A 12,826-nucleotide genomic window follows, 5' to 3' on the forward strand; every position below is an offset into this window, starting at 1 on the left:
TTAGAATTACATGACTTAGTATACATGAAGCATTTAGGACAGTGCCTTGTACAAAATAAGCATGTAATAGATAATTAGCTAGTATTCATTCAATATTCCACAAATATTTGTTTGCTAAGCATTTATTATGAACCAGCAGTGTTCTAGGTATTAGACACAGCAGTGAACAAAGCACAAAAGTTCCCTAATTGCTCAAGGAATGTACATTATAGTGAACTGGCATGAATTAACAAATAAACAAATAGATAATTTCAGGTTGTAATAAGCACCATAAAGATATTAAAGTGACTGGTTAGACAGGCATATTCTTTTGGATAGAAAAGTCAGGGCTTCTCTGAAGAGATGACATCTGAGCTGAGATCCAAATGACAGGAAGGAGGGAGCTGTACAGAAAGTCGTCTAGGGAAAGAACATTCCCAACTCCTCTTCTAGGGAAGGGGAGCAGCGAGTGTGAAGGCCTTCAAGCAGAAATGAGCTGGGCCAGGTAATAGAAATAAAGAGAAGCCCAGTGTGCTATCAGCAAAATGAGCAAGGCACTAATAGTATAGAAGTGGACAATACTAGATCATATAGGTCCTTGTAGGCCTGTGGATTTAAGTCCAGGTGGGTTGGAGAAACCATCAGCAGGGATTTTAGCAGCATAGGGACTGTTTTACATTTGTTAAAGGTGGTTTCACTTATTCAGCATGTCTGGACCTGAGTTTAGCATTGGAGGCACAATCCTACTCTGAAAGGAAAGGTAGGAACTAGCAGGTTGAGGAGAAAGAAGGAGGCCACTTTAGGTAGAGAAAACAGTATGAACAAAATCGTGGGAGCAAGAAAGCTCAGGGCACGTTCAGTGGCTGGTATATTGGGACTAGAATGTGGCAGGGCCTTTCCATACATCCTGGCTTTTAAACTTGTTCTCCTTCCTCCTTCCCCCTTTCTCCCCTTTCTCCTCTCCCACTCTCTTTCTCTCCTTTTCTTCCCCCCTCTCTCCATTCAGATCCACTTGATTCTGACATCAACCTCTTCACCTCCTAATACAGAAATGGAAAGCACTGAAATTCCCAAGGGAGCCAAAAGTAAAGGGTAAATAAAGCAGGTTGAGTGAAACAAAGATCAACATGAGGAAATGTAAATTCATACTAAAGAAAAGCTACTGATTTTAGAGTGGTTTCCAGTTATTCTCAAAACCCTGATCATTTGCAAAGGAAAAATCATATCAAATTCTTTATTTTTTACTAATCCTTTACTAAGTCATTATGAAAATTTTTAATTTAACAGAAAGGGGCTTTTGGGGAAAACTTTTTATTAAAGTGTAACACAGATGAGTGACAGACCATAGATCATTAAGTACACAGCTTGATGAGTTGTCACAAAGAAAGCAAACCCATGTAACCAGTGCCCATGACAAGAAACAACATGACCAGACCACCGCCACAAAAACTCCCTTTTTGTGTCCCGCTCTGGTCACTATCCAGCAAGCTTTTTAAAAATATGTATTCTATTAATTAGCTATTACAGTTCCAATTTTTTTCAACCTTTGACCCTGCTGCCCAGTACCCCCCTTCCCTCCAGCAATCCTCCACTTAATTCATGTTCATGGGCTGTGCATATGAGTTCTTTGGCTTCTCCATTTCCTATATTATTCTTAGCTTCTCTCTGTTTATTTTGTACCTACCAATTATTCTTCTTAATCCCTGTACCTTTTCCTCCATTCTTCCTTCTCCCAGCTGATGACCCTCCAAATGATCTCCATACCTATGATTCTGCTCCTGTTCTGGTTGTTTGCTTAGTTTGTTTTTTTAGACTCAGTTGTTGATAGTTGTGAATTTGTTACCCTTTTAATGTTCATAGTTTTGATCTTCTTTTTCTCAAATAAGTCCCTTTAACATCTCATGTAATAATGCCTTGGTGATGATGAATTCCTTCAGCTTTACCTTGTCTTGGAAGCACTTTATCTGCCCTTCCATTCTAAATGACAGCGTGGCTGGATAGAGTAATTTAGGTTGTCGTCGTCGTCGGCAGCCGTCTGTCTCGAGAGACGATGGTGTAGCTTCTTAAGAGTCTATCTGCACCGCCGAGAATGGTTGTGCAGTCCGACTCGGGAGTGACATGGTATCTGTCTCCTCCCGTGTTGAATCGACATCTTGCGATGACGCTGGAGTGTCCTCTCCAGTGAAGCTGAAGCTACAGAGCCTGGGCAGGGTGATATGGAGGGTCTGCTGTTGCCCATGCAGCAGACGCCCCCTCTCTTCGCAGCTGAAGGTCCAAGGGAAAGACGAAGTCAATACAGCTTGGCTTCAGGTGCGCCGCAGGAGTTGCCGGTATTGACTACAACGTCAAACCGCCTTAGGGACTCCGGCTCCGGATTTTCTGTCGGGGTTTACTCCCTTAGCCTTTCCCCTGAAGAGGTATGCCGCAAGGCAGCGGAGGTTTTTTGGAATCAGAGTTTTCCTTCTCTGATGTGCCCTGACTGGAAGATCGAACCAGCGACACTTAGCTCGCAGGCCGACGCTCAATCCACTGAGCCAAACCAGCCAGGTTGTAGGTCCTTGCTTTTCATCACTTTGAATACTTCTTGCTAGTCCCTTCTTGCCTGCAAAGTGTCTTTCGAAAAATCAGCCGATAGTCTTATGGGAACTCCTTTGTAGTAGCTCTCCATTTTTCTCTTGCTGCCTCTAAGATTCTCTCTTTATCTTTAACCTTTGGCGTTTTAATTATGATGTGTCTTGGTGTGGTCCTGCTTGTATCCAACTTGTTTGGGTCTCTCTGTGCTTCCTGGACTTGTATGTCTATTTCCTTCACCAAATTAGGGATGTTTTCTTTCATTATTTTTTCAAATAAGTTTTCAATTTCTTTCTCTTCTTCTTTTCCTTCTGGCATCCCTCTGGTTTAGATTTTGGTACATTTGGAGATGTACCAGGGGATTCTTATTCTATCCTCATTTTTTGAATTCTTTTTTCTTCCTGCTGTTCTGATTAAATGCTTTTTTCTTCCTTGTGTTGTAAATTGTTGGTTTGATTCTCACCTTCCTCCTTTTTACTGTTGGTTTCCTGTAGATTTTTTTAAAAAATTCACTTAGTGCAAACTTCATTTCTTCCCTTATGTTTTTGCCACACTCAGTGGGTTCTTTGAGCACCCTGATCACCAGTGTTTTGAACTCTTCATCTGTTAGGATGGTTTTCTCTGTTTCATTTGGTTATTTTTCTGCGGTTTTGTTCTATTACTTCATTTGGGCCATATTTCTTTGTCTGCTCAATTCAGCAGCCTCTCTGTGTTTGTTTCTGTGTATTAGGTAGAGCTGCTTTGACTCCCTGTAAAAGGCACCTGTAAATTGTGTGGGGTGAAGCCTTAGGTAATTGCCATGGTGGGGCAATCCACTTCCCTGCTTTGTGGCTCTGTGTGTGTGGAGGGAGGGCTCAGAGAGGGGACAATGCTGCTGCCTGACTTCTAGAGGGGTGCCTGGCACTCGCCCTGTTTCCAGTCACCTCTCCCAATTCCCGTATGTGACTGGCACCCTTCCAGCTGTTGCCCTGGAGTTGAATCCCAGAGTGAGTGAGTTTGCAAATGTTCTAAGTCCATGCAGGTCCTTTAAATGAACTCTCCTGAAAACTGGCAGTTTCTTCTGCTGCCTCAACCCCCACTGGTTTTTACAGTCTTAAGTTATGGGAATTTATCTTTTCAGTGCTGGCACCCTGGGCTGTGTGGCCTCGCATGGGGCTGGGATCACTTGCTCCCAAGGTGTCCCTCCCACTTTTTATCCACCACATGTATGTGGGACCACCTGTTCTGCTGCCACCACTGCCTCTGTCACACATCTCATCTCCATGTCTCTCCACCTGTGTCCATGACTCCACCCCTCCTAAATCTGTGGTTGTAGGACTTCCATACAACTCAATTTTTCTGATGGTTCTGGTTGTTATTTGTTTTGAGAAACGGTTGTAATTCTCTCTGTGGTTGTGCAAAGAGGTGAAGTGTGTCTACCTACGCCTCCATCTTGACTGGAAATCCTACTATCCAGCAAGCTTTTTAAATTTCAGTCTTTATTATGAAATATTTCATGTATAGAGACAATGAAGGTAATTTTAATGAAAGTCAATGTACACATAATCCACCCAGGATTGTCAAACCTTAATATGATAACACATTTACTGTGGCTCATTTTTTATTTTTATTTATTTTATTTATTTTAAAGTTTATTATTGATGAGAATGAGAGGGGGAGAGAAACATCTATTTGTTGCTCCAGTTATTTATACATTGATTAATTGCTTCCTGTATGTTCCCTGACTGGAAATTGAACCCACAATCTTGCATTTTAGGACAATGCTCTAACCAACTGAGCTACCCAGCCAATGCCGGCTTATTTTCTTAAAACAAAAATTAAAAATACATTGGGGTCCTGGCTGGTGTGGTCCAGTGGGTTGGAGCATCATCCCATAAATGAAAGGTTGCGGGTTCAATTCCTGTTCATGGCACATACCTAGGTTGCGGGTTCATTCTCCCATACAGGAGGCAACCAATTGGGGCTACTCTCTCACATCCATGTTTCTTGCTTTCCCATCATCTCTCCCTTCCTGTCTCTAAAGAAAGGAATGAAAAGAGGTGAGGATAAAAATACACTTGTGTTCAGTGGAGATGGGGTCTAGGCTCTTGGTGGTTGCAAAAAAAGAATTGAACAGACTACACAAACATAGTTAAGCAAAACAAGAACTGAAGCAAGCTAGATTGATTAAGAAAAGTACACTTCCCAAGATATGGGCGTGGACCACCTCTGACCAGAGAATGGCCCCCTTCCACTGAAAGGATGCAGGCTTTATATGGTCCCATAATTCTCGTTGATTGCCCACACCAGGGGTGGGGGTAGGGGTGGAGAGGAAACCACAGTATTATTTATTATAATGAAGCAAAGGTAAAACAGCAGTCAACTGAAGCTTCTGATGTACAAGCATGGCTCCTTGCCAGGTGTCACAAGACAATTCTTGGAAATCAGGATGTTGACCGATGACAAATGCAGTGTCTCGACTTCCTCATTCCTATTCCATCTCCTGCCTCAGTTGGGACATGCTAGGTAAATGGAGGTCTTAATAAACAAGGTTCACTGTACATCCACAAGTACCTTAAAGCACCTAGCATGTGCCAGTTGTTTCACATGATGATCTCTTTATTTTAAAACAATCAGTATAGATGATTATAACATGTAAGTAATACAGAAAAATATATGGGGGTGGGGTGGTGGGTAGAATCTTCTCCCCACCCCCGACCTCCAGTTCCTTAGTTTCTCTCCCCAGAAGCAAACACAATTATCACTTTATAGTGTAATCTTCCAGATGTCTCTCTATATGAACATACGTACATAAAAGGGTATAGATATATGTGTGTATGCATATATAAAGATTATATAGAAAATATCCCCCCTTATCCACAGGGGATGCATTCCAAGACCCCGCATTAGATGCCTGAAATCAGTAGTACTGAACCATGTATATACACACACATATATGTGTATATATGTTTTTTCTTATACATAGATACCTATGAAAAAATTTAATTTATAAATTAAGCATGGTAAGAGACTCACAATAATAACTAATAATAAAACAGAACAATTATATAACAATGTACTATAAGAAGAGTTATGTGAATGTGGTCTGTTTCTCTTTCAAACGTGGTACAGTATTCACCCTTCTTGTGGTAATGTGAGATGATACAGCACCTATGTGATGAGAGGAAGTGAGTTAATGATGTAGGCCTTGTGATAGCCTTAAGCTTCTATAAAGATTACTTGGTGTGGCTCAGTTGGTTGGAGTGTCAATCCAGAGCTGAAGGGTTCAAGTTTGATTCCCAGTCAGGGCACATGCCTGGGATGCTAGTTCAATCCCCAGTCCTGGTGCATACGATCCCAGGTCCAAGCATGTGAGGCAACTGATCAATGTTTCTCTCTCACATTGATGTTTCTCTCTCTCCCTTCCTCTCTCTCTAAAAGCAATGAAAAAATGTCCTCAGGTGAGCCTTAAACAAAGAAAAGGATTACTTGAACACAACCACTGCAATAGATAGTGGATCTGATAACCTAGTTGGCTACTGACTAATGAACGAGTAGTGTATACAGGATAGATACTTTCCAGGTGAGATGGAGCAGGACAGCATAAGATTTCATCATGCTGTTAAGCATGGCTTATAATTTAAAACTTATTTCTGGAATTTTCTATTTAATATTCTTGGACCAGAGTTGATCGCAGGTAACTGAAACTGGATAAAGGGAGACATTATTGTGTACAGATATCCAAAATAAGATAAACTATATATAAATATCTGATACATATCTCTATATAGCCTTATCTATATAATATAATACATATACACACATACCTATGTCCTTTTTTAAAATTTTGATTTATTTATTATTTTTCTATTACAGTTGTCCCACTTTTTCCCCCATTGCTCCCCCTACCCCTCCCACCCCTTCTCCCACAGTCAATCCCCACCCTGTTGTCCATGTCCATGGTACCTATGTCCTTTTATGTATCTATAGCTATATGTAGAGACAGATAGACAGACCTATCAATATCTATATATCTTACACAAATCATAACATACTTTGTGCTCTTATTTCATTGCTCATATATCTTGCAATGCATACTATAATGCATATGACCCCATTGGATGCCTGAAATCAATAGTACTGATTTGTACAAGTATTGTACAAGATGATTGTACCATTATATTATGAACCATAAAATGTATCCTCTCATACCCCTATTGATGAATTCCTCTTTTAAATTTTTACAACAGCCCTGGCCACGTAGCTCAGTTGGTTAGAGCATCACTGCGATACACCAAGGTTGCAGGTTTGATCCCCTGTCAGGGCACATACAAGAATCAACCAAGGAATGCATAAATAAGTGGGACGACAAATTGATGTCTCTCTCTCTCTCTCTTTCTCTCTCTCTCAAAATCAATAAATTAAAAAAATTTTAAATCTTTACAATAATCCTGTAAGGCAGATATTATTGTCCCGACTTTAGAGAAAAAGATGTTGACATTCTTAGGAGGTCAGGTGACTTGCTCAAGTTTACATTGCTAGCCTGTATTCGCCCCCCCAAAAACATTATTTTGAAGCCATGTAAATTACTGAGACCTTTGGTCTTTTAGAGCTAGACCTTAACAATTTTTGAGTTGATGCAACTTGGTCTTGTGAGTAGGATGGTTGGGAATGATGGCAGCAGAGTAAAGAAAACCATAGAATTCCTTCCTTTATGAGCATAACTAGACTGTGTAACTGGAGCCAAGTAGAACATGGTGTTTTTTTTCAATAATAATAAACACTTATACATGAGCTAAAATAGGAGGAGGGGTTTTATTTGCCTCTTTGGGTCTTGATTTTCCTCAGCTAGAACTCCAACTCCTTGCCATCTAGCACCTGCTCAGCCACCTGCTTCGCCATGCTGGCCTGGTCTTGAAGTGAAGCATGCAAGAAGCTTGCCTGCTGGAACTGCTCCTCTGGAAGACTGCTGATTTTGCCATTCTTTCATCACATTTCTTTTCTTTTGCCTTTAAAAAATTTTTCTTTTACAGTTGTCCCAAATTTTTCCCCATTGCTCTCCACTGCCCCACCCACCGTCCCATTCTCATAGTCAATCCACACACTGTTGTTGATGTCCATGGGTCATTTATACCTGTTCCTTGACTAGACCCTTCCCTCATCATATTTCTTCTGAAAAAGTTTTAAAGAGATTTTTTTAAAAAGATTTTATTTATTTATTTTTAGAGGGAAGGGGAAGGGAGGGAGAGGGAGAGAAACATTGATCAGTTGCCTTTCCTGTGTGAGGAACCCACAACCTAGGCATGTGCCCTGACTGGGAATCAACCTGGTGACCCTAACCAGCAACCTTTCACTTTGCAGATTGATGCCCAACCAACTGAGACATACTGGTTGGGGCTCAACCCCCCACCTCTTAGTGGGACGGGACAGCAAACAATTTGTGGCCATTTTTAATGTACTAAAGTAAGCATCCCACATACTCCTGGTGCTTGGTGGGAATGGGAGTGACGGGGCAGTGTTGTCTCTAGAGTGTGTATCAAGGTGTGGAATTGCTGGAACTGGATGTTTCAACTTCAGTTTTTTATTTATTTAATTTTTTAATTTTTAAAATTTATTTTTGTTGTTTTTCTATTGCAGTTGTCCCACTTTTCCCCCCATTGCTCCCGCCCCACCCAGCCCACCCCTTCTCCCACAGTCATTCCCCACCCCACTGTCCATGTCCATGGGTTATTTATACTATGTAGTTCCTTTACTAACCCTTCCCCTACTTACCCTCCTTCTCTTCCTCCCCCTCTTCCCCCAGATAACTGTTACTCTGTTCCTTGTTTACATACCTTAAAGAGATTTTTTTGTCTAAAATCTCTTCCTCTCAAGAGTCAGCTTGGCCCCTGTCTTGCAGCCCAGGGGCAGTGCCTTGTGGGACTGGTACCAATTGTCAGTACAGTGTGCTGTCAGTAAGCATAATGCAGTTCTTTACTAAGGTCTCGGTGTGGACCAGGTCATTGTTGGAGGCATCGTATACAATATCAATAATCTCTGGTTTGTGTGTACAACACTCAGAGCCCCAGTAGAATTTGCCCATGTCCAGCCTCAAGCCTTGGTACTTCTCGTTGCCTCCGCACACACCGACTGTGTGTGTGCAGCTAGGGTCAATTTCAGTGTTGGCAGCAGGCACCCAGCTCATATTTTTACTTCTTGTGCTGGGGCTTTCTCCTGCACCCAGTCTTGTGGCACTTGTGCCAGTTGTTCTGAGAGGTGCCCATGGATCAGCACTGGCTGGAAAAAGCAAAACATAGGTGCTTTGAATGGGTTAGTTTAGTTAATGCCTGGATTTGGATGGGGTCCTTAATGCTCCCAGGGCAGAAAGCACACCCTGGAGGAGCTTTGATCAGCCTGCTGTCTCTGGTTCATGCGGGTGTCACATTTCCCTTAGCAGATTATGTACTTCTCTCCAAGTGCCTATAATAATGCAGCCAACAAGCAAAAAGGTGATAGTCATTACTGGCATTTGGATAGTAATTTCAAATGCATAAAGGCATTTGAAACTCATGACAAACTTTATGTAGACAGGAAAAGTAGCTATTACTAACCTCATTTTACAGATGAGAAAACCAAGATTCTGAAAGGGCAGGCAATGGCTAAGCTAGTGACAGGGTGAGGTCCTGAAACTAGGTCCTCTAATTTAGAGATGACAAAAGATTTTTCTGGGTGTATTGTTTTATTTTCTTTCTTTAAAAAAATTATTTATTTATTTATTTATTTTTAGAGAGAGGGGAAGAGAGGGAGGGAAACATCAATGTGTGGTTGCCTCTTGCATGCCCCCAAATGGGGACCTTACTCACAACCCAGGCATGTGCCCTGACTGGGAATCGAACTGGCAACACTTTGGTTCACAGGCTGGTGCTCAATCCACTGAGCCACACCAGCCAGGGCTGTTTTATTTTCTAATGGTGACCAGAGCAGGATGCATCGTAATTGTGGAAGGAGAGTGGACTGAGAGGAGGCAGAGATTGGAGCATGGAGGAAGAAATGGGGGTATCAGTAGGATTCATCTCTGGGACTAAATCCTAAGTACTACATTCTTCCTTATTCACTTAACTCTAGCTGCTGAGGTCTCAGCGTTGGAAGACCCAATGCCTCATTTTAAAAATAAACATCTTGAAACACTTTATGAAATTCACAGATAATATAACATCTGACACACACTATTTTATTTTGTATGTGTTTTATTTTCCTAAATTGCCCCAAGTTCCATGAAGACAGGGATAGCATCTTCTTATACATCTTATATCCCCCTCAATGCATTTCACATAGTATGTTTTCAACAATGTATTCTTATTATTATTGTTTAAAGACAATATATATACAACTAAGTACACCAACTGTTTTGAATTCATCTATGTTTTTACATGTACTTATAGTTGCTTCTTATTTGATTCCTGATTAGTCTTCAACTGTGTGACTATGCCACAATGTATTAATTCTCCTTTTCATTTGGGTTGTTTCTAGTCTGGTGCTATTATGAATAAAACTTCTATCAATATTTTTTTCAAGGCTTTTGTGGACATGAATACTTATCCTCTTGGGTGGAAGAGGTGGGCCATAGGGTAAGTATATATTCAGCTTCAGTAAATGCTGCCATGCTCTAAGTGTATTTATAATGGAAAAAAAGGAAGTTTTTAAGGTTAAAAACATATATTTAAGTATGTGATTTCTGAGACATGATTTCCCTAGAAGATACAAATAAGTCAAAGATTTGCACCCACTTGTAATGACATAGTTTGATTTATAAGACAATTATAATATGGAAAAATGCTGGATTTTTTCTTTATATGTGACATTTTGAAGTATGTAGGTATGTATATACAGGGTGGGGCAAAAGTATGTTTACAGTTCATATGGAAAACAATTCAATAATTAACAAGTAATACTACAAGAATAAACTGTTTCACATACTAAAAACTGTAAACCTATGTTTATATACAGTAGTCTCCTCTTATATATGGTTTCACTTTCCATGATTTCAGTTACCCATGGTCAACCCTGGTCCAAAAACGTTAAATAGAAAATTCCAGGAAAAAACAATTCATAAGTTTTAAATTGCATGCCATTCTGAGTAGCATTGTGAAATCTCATGTCATCCCGCTCTATTCTGTGGGAACTTGAATTATGCCTTTGTGCAGCATCCCAGGAGTATGTGTTAGTCACTTAACAGCTGTCTTGGTTATCAGATCGACTGTAGAAGTACACAGTGCTTGTGTTTGTGATCCTTATTTTACTTAATAATGATCCCAAGGTGCAAGAGTAGTGATGCTGGCAATTTGGATATGCCACAGAGAAGCTATAAAGTGTTTCCTTGAGTGAAAACCTGAGTACAGTACCATAAGATATTTTGAGAGAGACCATATTCACATAACTTTTATTATAGTATATTATTATAATTGTTCTATTCATTATTAGTTGTTAATCTGTTACTGTGCCTATTATATAAACTTATCATATGTGTATATGTATAGGAAAAAACATAGTATATATAGGGTTTAGTACTGTCCCCAGTTTCAGGCATCCAGTGGGGCATCTTGGAAGTATCCCCTGTGGATAAGGGGGAGCAACTCTATACTTAGAATCACAATGAACAAGGTAGCTACAATGCAACCAGAAAACAATGGGGTTTGCTATGGGCGTTGCCTTCAGTGAGGGGATTTTCCACATAGAGTGAACAGCTCTTGGGAAAGATCCAAACAATTCAAAAACAGTCTTCCTTCAGTGTACATGATAGTTGAATTCCTGCAAAATTCAGTATATATTAAACCAAGCAAGATATTCTCTGGGCTCACACCTAAAATTAAGTTAGATTCTTGGCCCACATTGTAAGATGTCTGGGTAGGGGGAATGCTGAAAAGCCACTCAGGTGTAGGGAACTTACTCTTCATACAGGATAATACACATGGCAGGATGGCTTGGCCCTTAACTACACTGCCCCCATTCACAGTGAGATTCAGAACACCCCCAGACTTCCAAAGTGACCGTAGGGGGGCAGTGCCGCCCCAATGAGGGCCATTCTTCCGGACCTGTTCTGTCCAATACAGTAAACAATAGCCATCTGTGGCTTATTATATTTAACTTAATGAATTAATATTAAATAGAAGTTTCATTTCTCAGTTATTTCAAATGCTTAAAAAAAAAACCACATGTAGCAAAACTACCCACAGAGAAAAGGCCTGATCCAGATAGTTTCACTGGTTAATTCTACAAACAGTTATAGAATTTACACCTCTTCACAAACTTTCAAAAAATAGCAGAGGGCCTACTTCCCAGCTTGTTCTATAGGGCCTGTATTACCTTGATACCAAAACTAGATAAAAACAACACAAGAAAACTACAGACCAATATTTCTTATGAATATAGACACAAAAATCCTCAACAAAACTAGAAATTCTAACACACAGACTATGATCAAATGGGATTTATTAGGAATGCAAAGTAGGTTTAAAATGTAAAAATGAATTAATATACTACATCATATCAATGGAATAAAGAACCCAAAACCACATGATCATCTCAGTAGATAAAAAAAATTATTTTGATAATACCCAAAACCCCTTCCTGATAAAAACACTTAACAAATCTGGATTAGAAGGGAACTTCCTCTATACGATAAAGGGAATCTATAAAAACCCCACAGCTAACATCATACTTAGTGATGAAAGACTGAAAGCTTTTCCCCTAAGATCAGGAACAAGACAAGAATGTCCCCTCTTGCCACTTCTATTCAGTGTTGTACTGGAAGTTCTAGGCAGGGAAATTAGGCAATAAAGTGAAATAAAAGACACATGGGTTAGAAGGTTTGCAGAGAACATAATCTTGTATGTAGAAAATCTTAAGGATTCTACAAAATTCCATTTGAACTAATAACAAGTTCAGTAAAGTTGAGGGTAAAATGTCAGCATACAAAAATCAATTGCATTTTTATACACTTGAAATGAACAATCCAAAAATTAAATTAAAAATACAAAATATTCAAAGTGATGAAAAGCAATGATCTACAACCACGATTACTCCACCCAGCAAAGCTATCATTTAGAATCGAAGGATAGATAAAGTGCTTCCCAGATGAGAAAAAGCTAAAGAAGTTCATCACCACCAAAGCAGTATTATGAGAAATGTTAAAGGGACTTTTTTAAGAAGAAGAAAAAATATGAATAATAAAATATCAGTAACTACACATTTATTAACAATCACTTTATTTTTTAATGTATTTTATTTATTATATTGTTACAATAGTTCCAACTTTCTC

Source organism: Furipterus horrens, unplaced genomic scaffold (assembly GCF_987537825.1).
Source record: "Furipterus horrens unplaced genomic scaffold, mFurHor1.1.pri manual_scaffold_5, whole genome shotgun sequence".
Taxonomy (NCBI): domain Eukaryota; kingdom Metazoa; phylum Chordata; class Mammalia; order Chiroptera; family Furipteridae; genus Furipterus; species Furipterus horrens.